This window comes from Perognathus longimembris, chromosome 2 (assembly GCF_023159225.1).
Source record: "Perognathus longimembris pacificus isolate PPM17 chromosome 2, ASM2315922v1, whole genome shotgun sequence".
In the NCBI taxonomy this organism is placed as follows: domain Eukaryota; kingdom Metazoa; phylum Chordata; class Mammalia; order Rodentia; family Heteromyidae; genus Perognathus; species Perognathus longimembris.
Window position 1 is genome coordinate 131,919,096 of NC_063162.1, and position 20,903 is coordinate 131,939,998.

General features: G+C 42.5%; 1 long non-coding RNA gene across 1 annotated transcript; it reads right to left on the reverse strand.

Annotated features, from left to right (window-relative positions):
- Positions 1-351: 351 nt before the first annotated feature.
- LOC125347087 lies at positions 352-18,883 on the reverse strand. The gene is made up of 3 exons (XR_007210099.1): positions 18,610-18,883; positions 8,119-8,253; positions 352-492 (listed from the first exon to the last, which is right to left on the reverse strand). It is a non-coding gene; the product is annotated as an uncharacterized LOC125347087 (long non-coding RNA).
- Between the last annotated feature and the right edge of the window lie 2,020 nt (positions 18,884-20,903).

The following is a 20,903-nucleotide window of genomic DNA, read 5'->3' on the forward strand; positions in this document are numbered from 1 at the left end:
TCGCATCCACCTCGGCCAGCAAGGAAGACACAACGCCGGATTCTTCTCTAAGCAGTTTATTCCAGAACCTTGAAACAGTCTTTCTCTCTCTATCTTCCTCTTCCTCCCCCGGGGGCTTCCCGCTTGGCCTTAAGTGCCATAAGTGCTGACTGGGTAGCCAATCCCGGTAAGCTACGTGGGGATTACCGATAGGTCCAGGTACGTGGAAGCAAGCCAGAGTCCAAGCTTTAACCATATTAGGAGTGTTTATCACAGAGAGCACTCACCGTCAGGAGGGCGGAGGGCGGAAGCCGGCGCCATTTCAGGGCGCAGCTGCTCGAAGCTCTCTACAATCGCAAGTCTGCTATTGTTTACAAACATAAATAAGAACTCAAATGCTTTAGTTCTGCAGTTTCAGGGACTGAAACCAGGTTTGATTTCTGAAACGTACAATGCTTTCTGGGGCAGTAGCATTAATCCAGTTTTCACATCTCTTTGCTTGATTCATGTGGCCTGGAATACAAAATTGCATACAATTATACTTGGACATGAGCAATATACACTCACATAGATCTTAGCGATATATTTCAAATCGCTTAGAATGCTCAAACTCTTAAGGAAGATAGTAAAGACTTGGGAAAGAGCTGTAAAGAGGTTATATGAGCTTGTTTCCCTCCTTTCATTTACTACAAGAACTCTGAAAGGAAGCCTTTCTGGGTTTTGTTCTTCTTTTTTCTTTTTGGTTGTTGTTTTAACATTTACTTTATTTTTTTGGAGACAGCTTTATTGAGGTATAATTGACAAAATAGGTATTTGAAGTACACAATGTAACAATTTTTGATATATGTAAAAGTCGATGAAACCATTTCTTCACGAAGACAATGATCGCATCCATCAGTCCCAAACCTTTCCTGTCTCCCTTGGCAATCTTTCCCTCCTAGCCCTCTGCTACAGGGTGGACCTGGAATGTCCCCCAAAAGGCCCATGTGTGAAAGGATTAGCTCTCAGCTTTGCACTTCTGGAGGCAGCAGAAACTAAGAGGTGGAGCCTCAAGGGAGGTCTCAGGTCCTCTGAAGGGGGGCAGTGTCGCCTGGCCCCTTCTGCTCCTCTTTCTCTCACATCTTGGCCAGGAGGTGAGCAGTGTTGCTTCACCATTGGTTCCTTGCCTCATGTGCTCTCTCAGAACTCAGTCCCCCAAGTCCTCTAGAGTTGGCTTGCAGAGTAGTTAGGATGATAGAGATGAGCCACTGGGGTTTGCCTCAACTGCTTTTTGTGATTCTTTTCTGATTCTTTGCTTTCTTTCCCTTTTGCTCCAGCCTTAATCCTGTCTAGGCTTCTGCTCATTCCATCTTTCCTGGAACCCAGCTGCATGCCTTATTCATGACTTCCTCAGGGGTTTCCCTGCTCTTGCCATATCTTCAGTATTATCTAGACCCCCGTTCTCCTTAGTTTCACTAAACTGGTTATAATCTCTCTCGCTGCATTTTATAAATCCCTGTGTTAGAAAGTTCCCCCTTTTCTTCAACTCCTTGTCAATTTTTATTTATTTACTTCTTTTGTTGTGCCTGTGCTGTACTTGGTAGGTCAGAACATTGAGATACCCAGCACCCCAAAGGCATTTCCCTAGTACGAAATCCCTTAATACGAAATCCCTTAATTCCTTTCTTCTTTCTTTTCTTGGTGCCAGTCCTGGGGTTTGACCTCAGGGCTTGAACTTTGTCCTTGAACTTATTTGCTCAAGGTTAGAACGCTAGCACTTAAGCCACAGTACTATTCACTTCCAGCTTTTTCTGAGTAGTTTATTGGAGATAAGAGTCTCAGACTTTCCTGCCTGGGCTGGCTGTGAACTGAGATCCTCAGATCTCAGCCTCCTGAGTTAGCTTAGCATGAGCCACCAGAGCCAGGTTCTGAATTTCTTTTTCTAATAACTCAAACTCTTCAGGAAAGAACTGCAGTGTTGTTTAACACCAGTGAATGTTTAAAACAAAGCATAATAATTAGGCTTTCTTAATACCTGGAACCTTTTCTGTAACATATCACTCATCAACTTCCCAATCTTGCAAATCTTACTAATGGACAAGATCTTCTACCCATTTCCTTCTGCATCAGAAGAAACTAAACACAGTGTTACTACTTTTGGCAGAAGGAAAACATAAATGATGTTTTCTCAGTGACAATACTCAAGAAGCAACAAAGTTTATCAAATTCCATTTAGGTTGCTTGAAAATAGCTTTCTCTAGCTTGTCAAAAACTAATTTACTGAAAGATCTTGACACTTTGGCTTGGATCTGTGAACACTCTACTCTAACTCATTAATACATCTTCCCTACAAAAAGTCTTGTGGAGGGTCTAAACCCTTGTTCCTAATTGATGTCCCACTGCCTGTGAAAATGAGAAGCTTTTTCCTATCCAAGAAATGGGACAATAGTTACTTTATTACTGTGTGGCTTCCACTAAGTGGGCAAAGAGTTTCCTGACATTTAATTCTGACATTTGCTTTCAAAATCCTTATTTCAGATCTAACCAATATACTCTCCAAGTTCTGTCTGCTTAGCCCTAAACACACCTAATATAATCAGCATTAGGTAGTACAAAAAGAACTCTGGAGAGTAATTTTCAAAATTTAATTCTCTTGTTTAAAAATAGACTATAAAGTAATAAGCTTCTTCCTGTTTCCCTCCCCACTCCCACTCCTAACCCTGTAAGAATCTTTGTTAATATACATCTAATACAGAGAAACCTTCCACTGCTGCTTTATTTGCAGTTTAGATTATTATATACTTCAGAGCCTCAAGGTTGCAGGGTTCCCGCCTTCACATTAGAAATACCATAAACCCTGCACTGTTAGAAGCACCATATTAAGTATTTCAGGGAAGGTCAAAGATGTAAAGACAAGTTGGTTCCCTCACAAAGCTTAGCAGCTGACTAGAAAAATAAACCATACACTTATGCACAAACATGAAAAAATTACTCTGAAAGTTTATTAATTTAACACATACACTTTACAAACAAAACCTCTAACGCCCTATCCATTTCCACTCCAAAGTATAAATACTTCATTTTATCAATATTAACTACTTTCAACAAAATCACAACTCAAGGCATTTTCACAGGAAGCTTTTACTTAGACAAAATATAGTTAGTTTTAATAGTATCCACTAAATTTCTCCTCTAATACATGGGATACTAATAACAAAGTTAACAGTAATCTAGGTATTGAGCAGGAATCTAATCAGTAAGCTTTGCTTAAGAAATTATTGTACACACCCTTCTTCGAATCTTTTCTTTGATGATGTCTAATCCCATCTATTGCATTTTCAATTCTAGTAATTCAGCTTTCAGTTTTTTTTTTTTTTTTTTTTTTTTGGCCAGTCCTGGGCCTTGGACTCAGGGCCTGAGCACTGTCCCTGGCTTCTTCCCGCTCAAGGCTAGCACTCTGCCACTTGAGCCATCAGCGCCGCTTCTGGCCGTTTTCTGTATATGTGGTGCTGGGGAATCGAACCTAGGGCCTCATGTATCCGAGGCAGGCACTCTTGCCACTAGGCTATATCCCCAGCCCCTCAGCTTTCAGTTTTAAAAAATGCAATTTTGGTTTTTTCCTAAAATCATTTCTCATGTCTTAACTTTTGGAATACATGGGATATACTTATAAGTATTTTATTTACTTCTCTACTAATTCTAACATCTGTGTGAGTTCTGTGTTGGTTTCAATTGATTATTGATTTCATTATGGATCACGTTATTTCTTGGACTATCTAATCTCTGACTGGATGTTAAACATTTTGAATTTGTTTGTTGGGTGCTAAATAGTTCTGTAGTCTCATAAATCTTGAGCATATTGAGGATGCGGTTAAGTTACTTAGAAAGTTTACGTATTTCTTTTTTTTTTTGTCAGTCATGGGGCTTGAACTCAGGGCCTGGGTGCTATCCCTGAGTTCTTTTGCTCAAAGCTAGCACTCTCCCACTTGAAGCCACAGCACAACTTCCGGTGGTTAATTGGAGATAAGAGTCTCGTGGACTTTACTGCCCAGGCTGTCTCTGAACCACCATTCTCAGATCTCAGCCTCCTGAGTAGCTAGGATTATAGGCATGAGCCACTGGCACCTGGCAAGTATTTCACCTCAGATTTTATGGTCTGTTACCCACTTCTGGAGTAGTGACCAATTTAAGACAATTTGCTTCCAACTATTCAAGTGTTCTACTCAAAGCCCCATGAGTTAGGACTTTTGTTTCCATGCTGGTGGGTGGAATAGACATTATTCCTAGAGTTGTATGAGCATGACATTCTAGTCTCTAGCACTTTGTCTCTATAGACTCATCTCAAGGAATCTTCCAGGCTCTGTAGTAGTTCCTTTTACTTTGAATAGTAGCCTGGTAATTCCCATCAAGGCAGAGACTTGAATTAGTTGTGGTAAACTGCAGGGCTACTATCAGCAGACCTCTTCTCATTTGTTTTTCATTCTTCAGTGATCACTTTCTTTCATTGTCTGATGTCTATTGTGTTGAAAATTGTTTTGCTTTGTTTTAATAAAAGGTGGCTTGGTGACACATTTTGGCAATCCTAAATACTTTGGGAGGATGATCACTGTATGAGACTACAAAAGCAAAAGCATGAGACTCTACCTGAAAAACAAAAAGAAAAGGACTGGGGCTGTGGCCAAATGGTAGAGCACAAGCATGAGGACCTGAGTCAAATCCTTCAATTTGGTGTCATTTGTTTCTGATAGGATGTTACTTAGTCTGTTTAACTTCATCTTGCCGGGAGGACTTCACTGTTTTTCTCTGTCTTTTCAAGAATGTCATATAAACACTAGTGGCCTTTACAGAGAAAGCCTACGGATGAATAGAAGCAAAACTGATTCCTGAGTAGATTTACCTAGCTGATGAATGTGCTACAAGCTTAGATAAAAGCAAAGTCTCAATGTGTTCAAAAAATAGTATTGTTTCTAAAAGCCATATCAAGACTGTACTTTTTTTCATTTAGAAAAAACACTATCTCTAGATTTAAAAAATAGCCTCATATAAGCTTGCCCCATTTCAACCTTTTCTCCAACCCATAAACCAACTTACCATTATAAACCACAAAACATAAATCACCAAGTATTATTTACATAACTCTTTGGTTCAAATATAAGCTGAGAATTCTAACTCATTGTTTTAGTTTGATAACAAATAAATTATTAGATGCTGCATATTTACAAATGGACTAAAATTAAGTGAACTCAGTTGTGCCAGTTTCTCTTCTAAATTGATAGGGACAAACACCAGTCCTTTGACTGGCAGAATACTTAACTCTAATACTCTGAATATGTAAATTGTGAAGTTGAGAAAGACTTTGTACCACATGCATTTCTGCTGGAGGTTTGATATGCCACAATCAAATTTCATATTTAAGTTGATGAACCAAGTCTAAAACCCAATAGTGAAGTCAACTTATTACAAATGCTACCTAAACCATTCCCAGACTATTACATGTCCCATATATGGATACAAAACTGAGAAAGTTCTCAATAAAAATTAAGAGAATATAACTGGATGTAGTGTGCACACTTGTTATTCCAGTTACTCAGAAAACACTGCATTTTAAGGCCAACTTGGAAAAAAGACCTTATATAAAAAACAAGCTGGGTATGGTGGCTCATATCTATGGTCCCAGCTGCTCTGGAGGTGAAAATAGGAAGATCAGGATCTGAGGCCTGCCAAGAAAATCATGAGAGTTTATCTGCAAAGCAAACTAAATAGAAAGCAAAAGGACCAGGGTGTGGCTCAAATGGTAAAGTGCTGTAGTACAAGGTCCTGAGTTCTATTCCCAGTACTGAAAAAAATAAAATCAGAGGACACACTACCAAAGAATACATGTGGTGCATAAGTTTTAGTATTTTGGTAAATAAATATCTTAGCCTGAGAAGTCCTGGGCTTTCCTTTGACCTCAGAACAGCATATTATACACACAAATCACTCTAAGAATTATACAGCTGAGAGCTATTTATCAGTGACAGCAACAGCAAAGGAAACCATGGAACAGGAAATCAAATAAAATGAAATTACAGGGGCTGGGAATATGGCCTAGTGGCAAGAGTGCTTGCCTCAAATACATGAAGCCCTGGGTTCTATTCCTCAGTACCACATATATAGAAAACGGCCAGAGGTGGCGCTGTAGCTCAAGTGGTAGAGTGCTAGCCTTGAGCAAAAAGAAGCCAGGGACAGTGCTCAGGCCTTGAGTTCAAGGCCCAGGACTGGCCTAAATAAATAAATAAATAAATAAATAAATAAATAAATAAATAAAATTACAGCGTGGTACATAAAAATCCTGTGGGAAGCCTGAGCCTAGAGGACTAAATTTTACTGGCCTGGCTTCTTGTAGAAATTACCCAGTAGAAGTCATGCTACAGAAAAAATGCAAACCTCATAGCACAGAGGGTAGTCTTTCCGCTTCTCTGCCTCAAAGGCTCTCTGAGGAAGGCCCAGATGAGCTGAGCTCAGCTGCTTATAACAACAAGTCACATATAAAGCTGCTCATTATTTCTAAAATTAAGTTTCAGAGTGGAAGTCTTATGGTGGTGGGGGAAACCAAACTGCTCTGATTTTCTGAGTTGCTTCAATTATTTCATCTACATGATAAATAAAGGCTTGAGGCCTTTTGGGGACCAAATAGTTTAAAGATGAAAAGAAAATACGAGTTGCTCTAAGAAAGACTGCTGCCTCTTCATATGAGCACCCTCCACACTAACCCCTTAATATACCTCTCAGAGACAATGCCCAGAGCTACCAGGGGTCCAGCTGTGCAGAGTGCCCTCCAGAACTCTAAGACTCTGCTAATCAGTATCTATTTTTCCCTTCTTTTTGATAGCACTGGGAATTGAACTTGGGGTCTTATACTTACTTGAGCCATGTCTCTCCTCCCACCCCCAGCGGAATCTTTTAGTTTTAGCTAGTGTTTAAGATAGGGTTGCCTGCTTTTGTTCAGGCCAGATTTAGGCTAGTATTATGGATTTGGCTTGAACTGTGAGCCTCCTATTTCTGTCTCCCATGTAGCTGAAATCCTAGGCATGAAGTACAATATCCAACTGTAACCTTGATTGCTACACTGAGTACACTGAGTACAAAAGACCTCTTTTTAATTTGGCCCTTCCTGGTTTAGAAAATAAGGGTCCAAGCACAGGACCCTGTGGAAACTCTAGAACACTATGGAGACTGTAATTGACTGCAGATCTGGCTGGTGTTTGAATGATACTGTCTGAGTGTTTGACCTTTTGCAGTAATCCTGTCAAAAGACAGGTATAAAGCCCTGAAGGTACTTATCTTCATATTTCTGATTGCTTGCTATCTATCTCTTAGAATGTATCTCTTTAAAAAGCCCTGGGCCACAATGAGCCTATAAAAGCAGAGGTTGGGGAAGAGATCTTCAGACTAACAATACTTGTCAATAAACCCATTTCTCACTTCAGGTGGTGTTGGAATATTAATTATTTGATACTGAGATAGTAAATATGATAGATTATTGCATGAGCATTTCTTTATGCAGAGTTTGTTGGTCAGAACCAGCAAGACATAACAAATAAATAAAAACAAGTAGTTTAAGGAGCTTCATAATAATTATGAAGTAATAAGCATCTTCCTACAGAGTAATTTCAGTGTTCTTGATGCCATTCTGTGACAATTTAATAGAAAATCCACCAGCATTTACTATAGTGCTTATTAAAACATTGTATCTATAAGAAAAAAATAGTATTAACAATCTGTGTAGCTGGATGTAATGGAAAATACATGAATCTTTTTGGACTGAGAGTTTGCTGTACTATAAAAGCAAACCAATAAGTTCAATAAAATTCTATTTAATCATGTAACATTATCTTTAATCTTGCATCACATGTTGCCTGTTAAGTCCAAGAATTAGAAAGCAGCCATTCCAGACAATTTTTCAAATCAGTTTTATCTAGGATAGCAGGAAGGAGGGTTCTAAAATAATCTATGCAGGTCTTTTCAAACTAATTGTCTATATCATGCTATGATAACTGTCAACATTAAATGTGAGAATGAAAAAGAACAAAAGGACTATGACCGAAGTGAACTATACCATATTTCTACTTATAAACCAACAGTAGCAAGTCCATACAAGGGAAAATGCAGCCTCCTTACCAATAATTGTTACACCATCATCTTTATCATCTTCAGCCACTTCCTGAACATTGACTTCTGGGTTCATATCAACCTCTTTTCCTGATAACTGTAAATAGGTTTGAGGAGAAGATGGGACCTTGACAGTAACAGAGCCTGTGATAAATTTAAAGGAGAGCTTATTAATGGAAAAAAAAATCAAAATGTCATATCTGTATTCTTACTGGACTGAAAACTAAGCATGACTCTTGGTTTTCTGTTCTTATTCTTTAGCAGATTTATTTAATCATCGGTATCTTTTCTTACTTCCAGATAGTCAAGGTTTTCTTACTCCTGAGACATTCCTTTTAACTTCTGACAACTTCTGTCAATAATCCTACCCAGTTCAGCAGTATCACAAAAGAGTACTTTGCTACATATCAAGTATCCAGACAAGATATACTATTAATTGAGCACTTACTAAGAGCTGGTGAATTAATCCCCATATCAGTTTTATGAAGTATTATCATGATTCCAATTATACAGATAAGAACTTGTTCCAAATAAGACCCTGAATAGCAAAAAGAATTTTAAGCAGAAAGAACAGTGCTGGAGGAATTTCAGTACCAAACTTCAAGCTGTATTACAAAGCTATAGTAATAAAAACAGCTTGGTATTGGCACAAGAACAGGTCTGAGGACCAATGGAACAGAACTGAAGACCCAGAAATTAACCCACAGACCTATGCCTACTTAATCTTTGATAAAGGAGCTAAAAAAAAATAGGATGGAAGAAAGACAGCCTCTTCAACAAACGGTGCTGGCAAAACTGGTTCAACATCTGTAACAAACTAAAGCTAGATCCTTATATACCACCCTGCACCAGAATCAATTCCAAATGGATCAAAGACCTTAAGGTAATAATCAGATACCCTGAAAACTTTACAAGAAGGAATAGGAGAAACACCTGGGCTCCTTGGTACAGGATGAAAGTTTCTTAACAAAGACCCAGAAACACAACAAATCAAACAAAGGTTGGACAAATGGGATTGCATCAAACTGCAGGGCTTCTGCATGGCAAAGGCTATAGCTTGCAAGATACATAGAAAGTCCACAGATTGGGAGATCTTTACTGGCCATACAACAAACAGAGGAAGGCCTCATATCTATGTACAACTCAAAAAAATTAAATTCCTCCAAAACAAATTCTCAAAGAACCAACTGCCCCCTCAGCAAATGGGCTAAAGACATAAAAAGAGACTTCTCTGAAGAGGAAACCAGAATGGCCAAGAGACACATGAAGAAGTGCTCAAAATCACTGGCCATAAAATAAATGCAAATCAAAACAACATTGAGATTCCACCTCACTCCAATAAGAATGGCCATTATCAAGAAAACTAATAATAACAGATGCTGGAGAGGATGTGGCCAAAAGGGAACCCTACTATACTGTGAGTGGGGGTGTAAACTTGTTCAACCACTCTGGGAAGCAGTATGGGTAAACATAGAGCTCCCCTAAGACCAAGAAGCCCCACTTTTGGGCATCTACTCAAAAGATTACAAGATCACACTAAAGCCACCAGCACAATTATGCTCATCATAGCACAATTTGTAATGGCTAAAATATGGAACCAAGCCAGATGCCCCTCAGTAGATGAGTGGATCAAGAAAATGTGGTTCATATACACAGTGGTATTCTATGCCTCTGTCAGAAAGAATGACACTGCCACATTCATAAGGAAATGGAAGGACATGGAAAAAAATCATACAAAGTGAAGTGAGCTAGACCCAAAGAAACACAGACTTTATGGTTTCCCTTATCAGGAATAATTACTACACGTCTAGGACTATCCTAGCAGAAGAGCACAATAGCTCAATAGCTACGTACATATGAACACATAAAATGATGCTAAGTGAAATAAACTCCGAGTTATGGAAACAAGTGGTTTAACACTGTTGTGATTTTCAACATACCATTTGAAAATATGCCCTTTTTCTTTTGTCTTTCTTTCCTGTGGTTTAACCTCTGATGTCACTGTGATTTTGGTGCCCTGGATATTGCATATATGTGTATTGGAACTAGGGAAGGGAAAGGGAATAGCAAAATCGAGAGACAAAGGATAAAAAGACAAACCAAGGCAACAGCAATACCTACAAAATTATCTGGTATAAACCAACTGCACAACTCAAGGGGGAGAGGGAAACAGGGAGGGTAGAAGTGGGGGGGAAATGAGGGAGGAGGTAACATGTTGGATAAGAAATGTACGCACTGCGCCACATATGAAACTATAACCCCTCTGTACATAACTCTGACAATAAATTAATGGAAAAAAAAAGAACTTGTTCCAGTATCTATGACAGCTAAGCTCAGAATGCAGGTCTAGCTCAATGAGCACAAAGCCCATACTTTCTGATTACATATAAGACTAGTGACCACATGGATCATTATAATCAACTAGCACCCTGAGCTCCTGTACCTTCAGTATTACTGAAGTGCCAGACTTTGAAGTCAGGCCCCACTTTACCACGTGAACCCCACTTTACCACGTGAACCTGAGATAAGCAGGCCCTGTGAGCAGACCCATTAGGGCCCAGTCGGTCTAGAACTCTAACCACTGGGAATGCTTAACTCTGACCACCCCTGGGGTGCCTCGAACCCTGAGCCAATCAGATTTGTACCTGTGTCCTAATCTTGCCTGCTTGAACACCTGATTGTTGTAACTTTGTTTTTTGCCTTTAGAAGCCGTGTGTAATTGTAGCTTGAGGCTCCCTCCTAACCTCCGCTGTGTCGGTGGGTAGGACGAGGCCCGAGATGCAGCTCGCTTAAATAAAGCCTTGCCTTGCTTTTGCATTTCAGAATGTCTGAGTCTTGGTGGTCTTTTTGGTGGTGGTTTCGCGACTTGGCACAACATCTGGGGTTTCGTCCGGAATAGCCCCAGAGACCCCCGAGACCCCAGACTCCGAAGGTAAGAAAATAGCGCTGTTCATTCTGTGTGTCTGTGTCTGTGTGATTTGTAGTTTTGTTTTCTGTTTAGGCCAGCCGCTTGAATCTGAACCTGTAGGTAGTGAAGGACCAGCCGGAGTGGACACGCTCATATGGGCAGTCCTGGAGGACTTGGAGAACACCTCAAGCCCTCCACAGGGGGCTCAGGCTTCCCACTACCACCCTGAACCTGAAGGACTGGACCGGGAGGCCCTTCTAACGGGCGCCCGTCAAGTCCTCTCTATATTTGGGGTTGTCTGGTCTGCTCCTACACAGGAACGGGAGAGAGAGAGCCTCAAGACTGTGTGGTCTTCCCCCTCACAGGGGCAGGAGAGGCACAGTGAGACTGTGTGGTCTGCCTCCTCACAGGGGCAGGACAGACACAGTCAAACCTGTAAGCCGCGGCTCCCTAAGTCTGTCTGTAAATGTTGTCTGGTCTTTGTGCCTGTGGTTATTTTTGTGTGTTTCTTTCTTGTGCTGTGCCTGACTGACAAACGGATGATGGGGAATGTTCCTTCCACTCCCCTGGACTTGACTTTAGCTCACTGGAAAGAGGTACAGGTGACAACCCACAATCAGTCAATCAGTGAGAGTGTCCGCAAACAAAGAACTCTAGGGGGACCCCCACCCAGCCTTCTTAAGCAGAAAATGATTTGGTGTGCTAAAATGTTTTACTAAGACTAAAAATGTTTTACTAAAACTATCAAGCCCTGGAAAATGAGGCTGGAGAATGCTAAAATCATTTGTTAAAAGTTTTTGCCTTAAAATGTACGGCCGATGCTTATTCAGCGCACTTTAAGATCTTTTGAAAAGGTATGTGTGTGTGCATGTGTGAGTATGAACATGTTCAAGACTGCAGTATGATGCCAGCCACTTGAATCTGAACCTGTAGGTAGTGAAGGACCAGCCGGAGTGGACACGCTCATATGGGCAGTCCTGGAGGACTTGGGGAACACCTCAAGCCCTCCACAGGGGGCTCAGGCTTCCCACTACCACCCTGAACCTGAAGGACTGGACCGGGAGGCCCTTCTAACGGGCGCCCGTCCAGTCCACTCTATATTCGGGGTTGTCTGGTCTGCTCCTACACAGGAACGGGAGAGAGAGAGTTAAAGTTAAGAGAGAGAGGTAAAGTTAAGGTTATATGTTCCTGGCTAGGTAAGGTTCAACGCCCCTGAGTCAGCCTGAAGAGTTACAGAAGATGGATGATCTTCACCCATCAGCACCCCTTTAAAACCGAGGGACCAGAGTTGTTTTTGGGAAGATGAGGCAGGATAAACTAGAGGAATGCAAAACAGAGGTACAGAGACTATACTTGTAAGAAATGGTGACAGGCCCTTTGGTTACTACATTGGGCCCTACTGGCCCATGACTTACCTCTATATCATCCCCTAGACATGCAAGCCATTGAAATGGACAGAATGGAGCCATGATTGGCTCCCAAGGTACCAAAAAGAAAAAGGGGGAAATGAAGTGCCAGACTTTGAAGTCCGGCCCCATTTTACCACGTGAACCCCATTTTAGAATCGAACCCTGAGCCAATCAGATTTGTACCTGTGTCCTAATCTTGCTTGCTTGAACACCTGATTCTTGTAACCTTGTTCTTTCCCTTTATAAGCCCTGTGTAATCACAGCTCGGGGCTTCCTCCTAACCTCCGCTGTGTCGGTGGGTAGGACGAGGCCCAAGTTGCAGCTCGCTTAAATAAAGCCTTGCCTTGCTTTTGCATTTCGGAATGTCTGAGTCTCGGTGGTCTTCTTGGTGGTGGTTTCACGACTTGGCACAACACTACTTCCACCCATAATTTTAAAAGTAAAAAATCATGAATTTAAGAAACATTTTTCAAAGACTTAACTGTAAAGGTCTCAAAAGTGACTTCCAGGAAGACAGCTGAGGAGCAGCAGAGCCCTAGCTAAGCTCCCTCCGACATCGCAGTTTTCCCATCCCAGAGAAACTTTTACTCCTAGAAAGACAGCCCAAGTAAGTTATAACAGTACAGGGATTCTGGCCAGAAAGGAAATATCGACTTTGCTGGCCTGAAAACACAGATTTGAGCTCCAGGTGGTGTCCTGCCGCCACACTAGCGCTGGCACAGCGCCCCACACCCCGCGCACCTAAAGCACACAGTGGCGACCATGAAGAAATCCTCCAGACGGCGGCAGACAGATGCCAATAGCAGGCTGAGCACTGCAACTAAAATATGAAACCAACCCAATGCCCCTCAGTAGATGAGTGGATCAAGAAAATGTAGTACATATACACAATGAAATGGGCCAAAATAGCAGAGAAAGTGTGAATACCCCATGAAAGACATTCTCACTCACATCCACAGAAGGCAGCCCTTCCCCCATCACCAGAGCAAAGTGCCATCTTTGCCTCTGGCATAGACCTGGCCAGAGCAGACTGGAAATAAAGCAGGCCTGGGGAAAGCAAGGATGAAAGAGCTGTAATAGGGAGGTCAGATCTGGCCAGCGCCATCATTGGCTGTTGGAGGGGTATCAGATTGACTCCATTCAAGATTAGTTAAAGAGAGCAGAAGCCAATTCCATCTTCACTAAGATCTCCCCGCCCTATCCAGGGAAGTTCCCCTTTGCTGTGATAAGATTGTGTAAAGCACTTGACCTCTTGAGATGTGGAAGGTTCAAGGAATGTTCAAGGTTAAACCTGTGCCCTCCCATGAGTAGGCGTATTCACCTGCATCCTGGGAGCCCTACCAAATACAATTCTAACTAGAATAATAGGTTGGTTCAAACAGATACTGGGAGACAGACTGTAACTCCATTGGCCACCTGCATATGACATAGCACGCTCTGTAAGGGTGGTAACCCCATTGGCCACCTGCGTGTGGCAGGTTTGACTATGTGATGTTTGCCTATATAACCAGGCCTGAAAGGCAACACGTGGTCGCAGTTCCAGGTCTCGAGTATGGGCTGCGACTCTGGCCAGTCGGTTTGCTTTTTACTTCCCCAATAAATCCATCCTTTTATCATCTTTTTTGCTGGAGACTGAGTGGTGGACTCTAGCAGGAACCAGGAATCCCCTCCCTTGTGGGGGGTGACTCCATTACAGGGGCCATCTTTGCAAAGGGCAAGAGTAACTGAACAGTGAGAGCTAGCTCTGCTCAGAAGACGATCCCTCTGCCCACCTGGGAGTATCTCTCCTCGGGCTGAGACTCACAGACTCAGGTAAACTCAGCCAGTGGTGCCCCGCTGACTCGGTGGCTGCCGACTCTCCAGCAGCAGGAATTTCTAAAATCAAACCCAAAGTGGCAAGCAGCTACTGGCAGGAAGGAGCAAACAGACAGGAGATTAAACAGTTCCTGAGACAGATAAACAGCTCCATTACAAAAGCCCAAGTCTCACCAGCAAACAGCTGAATTCCACAGCCAGCTCTGCCCAGGAGGTCACCCTGCCCAAGAGGGAGGAACCTCCCCTAGGGCAAGCAGCTCTCAGCCAGGTAAACCAGGACCCAGGCACCCCACCTGGCTGAGTCCAAGCCTATTCAGAGCCAGACTTTAAAGGCAGCAGTACCACAGCAGATGGGAGGAGCTACGGTTCTGGAGATTGCTCAGCTTCCCCCAACTACAGAGGACATCTAAGTCCTACCTGCAAGCTGTGCTAACCACAGAGCCCCAGGATTTAACTATTAGGGGAGGAGGGTCAGAGTAGATCCACCCCCTTTAAAATTACTTTCCTTTGACTAATACCTTTACTCTTTTCTGTTGACTCTCCATTTTGTCTATTATTTTAACCTCGCTCTTTCTACCGATTCTACTCTTCTCCACCTTTCCATTTCACTGAAACTAAACCAAAATCATCATCCCCCATTCATTTTACTCTACTCTCTTCAATACCCCTAACTTACCCTCCTAAATTTACTTCTAGGACCTCCAGACTCCATTGACCCCTGGTTATAGGATAGAGGGTATCCTTGTTCAATACGAGTGAGTCAAAGAGGTTCATAGAGAAATCCCACTAGTCCAAAAAGAACTAAATATGAGAATAAAAATTGCTCATAGGGTTATAATGGTAAATAAATAACTACTGAATACAGGGTTCGGGGTTGGTTGTTACATTAAAATTGTATTCTTCTGGGGCTGCGGATATAGCCTAGTGGCAAGAGTGCCTGCCTCGGATACACGAGGCCCTAGGTTCGATTCCCCAGCACCACATATACAGAAAACGGCCAGAAGCGGCGCTGTGGCTCAAGTGGCAGAGTGCTAGCCTTGAGCGGGAAGAAGCCAGGGACAGTGCCCAGGCCCTGAGTCCAAGGCCCAGGACTGGCCAAAAAAAAAAAAAAAAATTGTATTCTTCTGGCACACCAAATTTGCTTTTATATACAAAAAAGAGAGGGAAGATATCTGTATATAACTGTGAACTTCTAAGATTTATACAACAGTGCTTGGTAAGGTCTGCTTTGGATCTTAAATGGTGCTCACTGGTGCTTGTAAATTGGCATTTCCAACCAAAATGGGCAGAAGAAGCACAAGAAAGATGGCAAACAAGGGAATCTCATCTCCCACTCCAAACAAGAAGGAAGCAGAGCAATCAATCAAAGACCTAGAAGAGAACCCTCAAAATGCTCTACAAACTCTACTGATAAAAATGTTAAATGAAAAGTTTGAATCTCTTCAGACAGCTATTCTAGAGCATGAGGAGGCGAACCAAAGATTAATACATCAATCCGTCCATAAAGTAATAGAGGATTTCATGGCCAACACAAATAGAAAGATAAATGAACTTCAAGAGTCCAAGAGAGCTACCCAGCTAAAAGATTTGAGAGACAGCACTTAGAACCAAATTAATGAAGTAAAGAAGTCCATACAGGACTTAAGACCTGGAAGCCATCAAGAAAGACCAGTAAGAGGAAGGGAGATTAAAAATCAAGTAGCTAGCCTACAGAGCACACTAGATAAAGCAGAGGATCGAATCTCAGGAACTGAAGATTCCCTACAATCTATGGAGAAAGAACAAAAAACTATACAAAACCAATCCAATCAGCAAAACAGATCACTCCAGGAGCTCCAAGATACAATCAGGAAGCCCAATTTAAGGCTAAGAGGTATCAAGGAAAACCTAGAGAAAGAAGTCAATGGAATAGGCAACTTATTTAACAGAATATTAGCTGAGAATTTCCCAAATATCCAGAATGATAGGCCTATCCAGATACAAGAAGCATTTAGAACCCCAAACAGACCAGACCAGATCAGAATAGGACATCCCACCTACACATTTTGATCAAAACAGGATCAATGCAGTCCAAGGAAAGAATCCTTAAAGCTTCGAGGGAGAGGAAAATAATCACATATAAAGGAAAATGAATCAGAATTACCCGAGACTTCTCAGCAGAGACCATGAAAGCAAGGAGAGCCTGGAATGAGGTATACTACACACTAAAAACAAAACAAAACAAAACAAAAAAAACTATCAACCAAGAATACTGTACCCAGCTAAACTCTCATTCATAGCTGAAGGTCAAATGGTCAAATAAAAGTCTTCCACAGTAAGGAAAAACTGAAACAATATATTTCCATCACACCAGCTTTACAGAAAGTCCTACACATGGAAAATATACTACACATGGAAAATAATCAAGATTACAATAAAGATAGAGAAATGAACCCGCCTCCAAGAGACACATCTATCCAGCAAAAGCAAATATCTTCTAAAAGTGAAAGGCTGGAATAAAATCTACCAGGCAAACTGCCCCCATAGGCAGGCTGGAGTTGCAATCCCCGTATCAGATAAAATTGACTTCAAATTAAAAAAGGTAAGAAGAGACAAAGAAGGTTACTACATACTAATAAAAGGATCTCTCCTACAGGAGGATATAACCATCCTAAATATCTACACCCCAAATACAGGAGCACCCAACTTCATCAAACAAACACTACTGACTCTAAAAACACTCATAGATCCAAACACATTGATAGTTGGAGACTTTAACACTCCACTGTCACATCTGGACAGATCAACACACCAAAAACGAAGCAAAGAAACCTCAGAACTAAACAACTGCATGGACCAACTAGACTTAACCAAGATCTACAGAATATTCCATCCAGCAACACCAGAATACACATTCTTTTCAGCAGCTCATGGAACTTTCTCCAAAATAGATCACACAAAGGGCACAAAGAAAATATGTACAAACTCAGAAGTATCGAAATCATTCCCTACATTCTCTCAGACCACAATGGAATAAAATTAGAGCTCAACTCAAACAGTCACCACAGAAAATCCCACAATTCATGGAGACTAAGCAACACGTTGCTGAACCATAAGTGGGTCATTGAAGAAATTAGAACACAGATCCAAATGTTTATGGGATTAAACTCAGATGAGCACACAAAGTACCAGCTCCTTTGGAACACAGCAAAGGCAGTACTCAGAGGAAAAATTATATCTCTGAGTACCTACATCAACAAACTGGAGAAATAGCAACTCAAAAACTTAAGGGATCACCTTAAGCTCCCAGAAAGAGAACAACAAGCCAAACACCAAGCCAATAGATGGAAGCAAATAACTAAAACCAAATAAGAATTAAATGACTTAGAGTAAAAATAAACCATCGAAAGAATCAACAAAATGAAGAGTTGATTTTTTGAAAAAATTAACAAGATAGACAGACCCCTAGCAAATCTGACCAAAAAACAAAGGCAGCACTACCCAAATAAACAAGATCAGAGATGAAAGAGGTAACATCACCACAGAAACAATCAAAATCCAGAACACAATAAGGGACTATTTTGCAAACTTTGACACCAACAAAATCGAGAACCTGGAAGAATTGGATGCTTTCCTAGCAAAAATTGATATCCTCAAACTCAACCATGACGATTTAAACCTTCTAAACAGACCCATATCCAGCAGACAACCTTGTAAACAGACCTATATCCAGTGTCTCTCACAGGCAAGGTTCCAGTTTCCAGCCTCCTCCTCCCCTTCCTCCTCCTCTTCCTCTCCTTCCTCTCCCCCCTCCTCCCCCTCCCCCTCCTCTTCTTCCTCCTCCTTCCCTCTCTTCTCAGTCTCTGTCTCTGTCTCTTTGTCTCTCTCTGTCTCTCTCTCTCTCAATAGTTCCAGTTTCCAGCATCTCTCTCCCTCCCCCTCCCCCCCAGGCGGGATAAACTGCAGGCAGAACAGCCCCCATGCTGGCACAAGTAGAATTTCATCCTTGGCTCTAGCCCCCGCCCACCCCCTCCCACCCGCTGTCCCCACCACAGTCCCGGCATCCCTTCCACAGCACAAAGACCCACAGCAAGCTTTAAAGCAGGAGGCCATCAGCAGGCCTTTGGCAGTCCTCTGCTTTGACGCCTGAAGCAGGCAGAAGACTTTGGGGCCATCTTTTTGATGCCAGGAGGTGGCTCAGGACTGCCCACTCTCTCAGGGGGCGATTGCCCTCTCCACTGGGGCTCCCCGCCCTCCTCCCGCTGGGCCGCTGATTTCACTGCGAGCTCAGAGGAGCCACTGGGCCCGCCCTGGCCAGGGAGGCCTTGGTGTCAGTTGCCATACACCTGCCGGGCAGGCCCCCCCCTCACCCCCCACCCCCCGCCTTACCTGCAGATCCAGAGGGGCTCAGCCGATGCCCCCGGCCGCCTCGCCGCGGGCCCCGCCTCAGCCTGTAGATGGCAGTAGCAGGTGCTGGCGCCGAGCACCAAGCGCGCCGCTACCACCTAGGCTGCTGCCCGCCAGGGCGCTGCGGGACGCTGCGGGAGGCTGGAGGGCCGGACGCAGAAGTCCCCCGCGTGCGCAGGTCCAGCGCAGCCAGAAGGAGACCTGACCTAGAGAAAAGAAAGGAGGGGCAGAGCTCCGCCGCCCGGAAGTTGCCGGAATCAGAACGCTGAGTCCTGCCACTCGGCCGGCCCAGTCCCGGGAGCTTTCTCCGGGGTCGCTGACTCCGTGGGAAGCTCGGGAGCTTCCTGCCGCTGCGCCGCCTCTGGAAGACAGCTCCGCCCCGGCCCCGCCCACCGACACGCCCCCTCGTAGCGGATGGTTTACTCTGAGTAAAACCTCAGGAGGCAGATGGTCTTCCTCAGGCCGCAGGAGTGCTGTCAGTGGGCAAAGTGCAGATATGCTCAGTCTGGCCTCTCTGCCCATGGCTTCGCTATAAGCTATAAGCTTGTGAGAAAGCCTTCACTCAACTACATCACCTTCTGAGTCATGAAAGAAGTCACGCTAGAGAGAAAAACCATGGATGCAAGCAGCGTGGCTCCAGGGTAGGTCATCTGTTTGGGAATCAGAAGGCCCTGAGTTCTAACTCCATTACTGCTGAAAAGCATAAAATATATAGACTATATATTTCTAATTTTTACCATAAAAATAATCTTAAAGCTTGGTAATCCATGCCTTTAATAAACCTTTGTGGGAAGCTGAAGCAAGTGGGTTACTTAAGCCCATAACTTGAAAAGCTGCCAAGATCTGATTTCAAATAATAGCTCACTAAGAATAAAAACACTAAGTGAATTAAAAAAAAAACTATAGCTTACCAAACTACAGGCAAATATTCATCAGAGATAAGACTTTAATGAAGTCTTGACAAATTGGATCTGGCAAGATGTGTCCAAAGTTGATACACCATACAAAGAATTTAAACTGGACACATGAATCCTTTTTATCAATAGGAAATCAACCTGTGCAATTCACTCTATAAATGGATTTATCATTTCAATAGATGAAAAAGGAATCTTTTAATAAAAACAATGCTATTATTAGCAATATGTTTTGCTTTGTTTTACTTTTATGCTAGTCCTGGGACTTGAACTCAGGGCTTGGGCACTGCTGTTGAGCTTTTTTTTTTTTTTTTTTTTTTTTTTTTTGCCAGTCCTGGGCCTTGGACTCAGGGCCTGAGCACTGTCCCTGGCTTCTTCCCGCTCAAGGCTAGCACTCTGCCACTTGAGCCACAGCGCCGCTTCTGGCCGTTTTCTGTATATGTGGTGCTGGGGAATCGAACCTAGGGCCTCGTGTATCCGAGGCAGGCACTCTTGCCGCTAGGCTATATCCCCAGCCCTGCTGTTGAGCTTTTTTGTTCAAGGCTAGCTCTCTACTACTTGAGCCACAGCTCCAATTTTGGCTTCTTTGGTAATTAATTGGAGATAAGACTTTCACAGACTTTCCTTACCTGGGCTGGTTTTGAACCAGGATTTTCAGATCTCAACCTCTTGACTAGCTAAGATTATAAACATAAGCCACTAGTGTCTAGTTAAGAACTTTTTAAAAAATATTTTTGTTGTTTTTCAATAGTTGTACAAAGGAGTTGCCATTCAATAAAGTAGTTGATGAGTAAAATTCATCTTGATCAATGTCTCCTCTTTCAGCATTTTCATCCATCCCTCCCAACCAACTCCTTTTCCTTTCCCTCACTTTTCTTAATTTTGTAGGATATACATTGAAAAAATATTATTTTGTGTGTCCCAGTCTGGGGGGTGAACTCAGGGCCTTGTGCATTTTTTCTCCAGGCTAACATTCTACCACTTGAGACACAGCTTTACTTCTGGTGTGTGTGTGTGTGTGTGTGTGTGTGTATGTGTGTGTGCATAATTGAATAGTCTCACAGACTTGGCTTGGGCTGGTTTTCAACTGTGACCCCCAGAACTTAGCTTTCTGAATAGGTAGATTTGCAGGTAGGAGCCATCAGTGTCCAGCAATACCTTGGGATTTTTTTCACTTCATTATCCTTGCTTCTCTTCATTACAATATTAATATTTTAATAAATTCACAACCAAGCAAGAATAACAAGGGAACTTAGTATGACAGAGCCAATTAAAATTTTTATTTAGATTTGTCTGCTGACACTTCATTTACAGATATTATACTTAATACTTAACATAGAAAAACTAAATTTACCTCTAGTG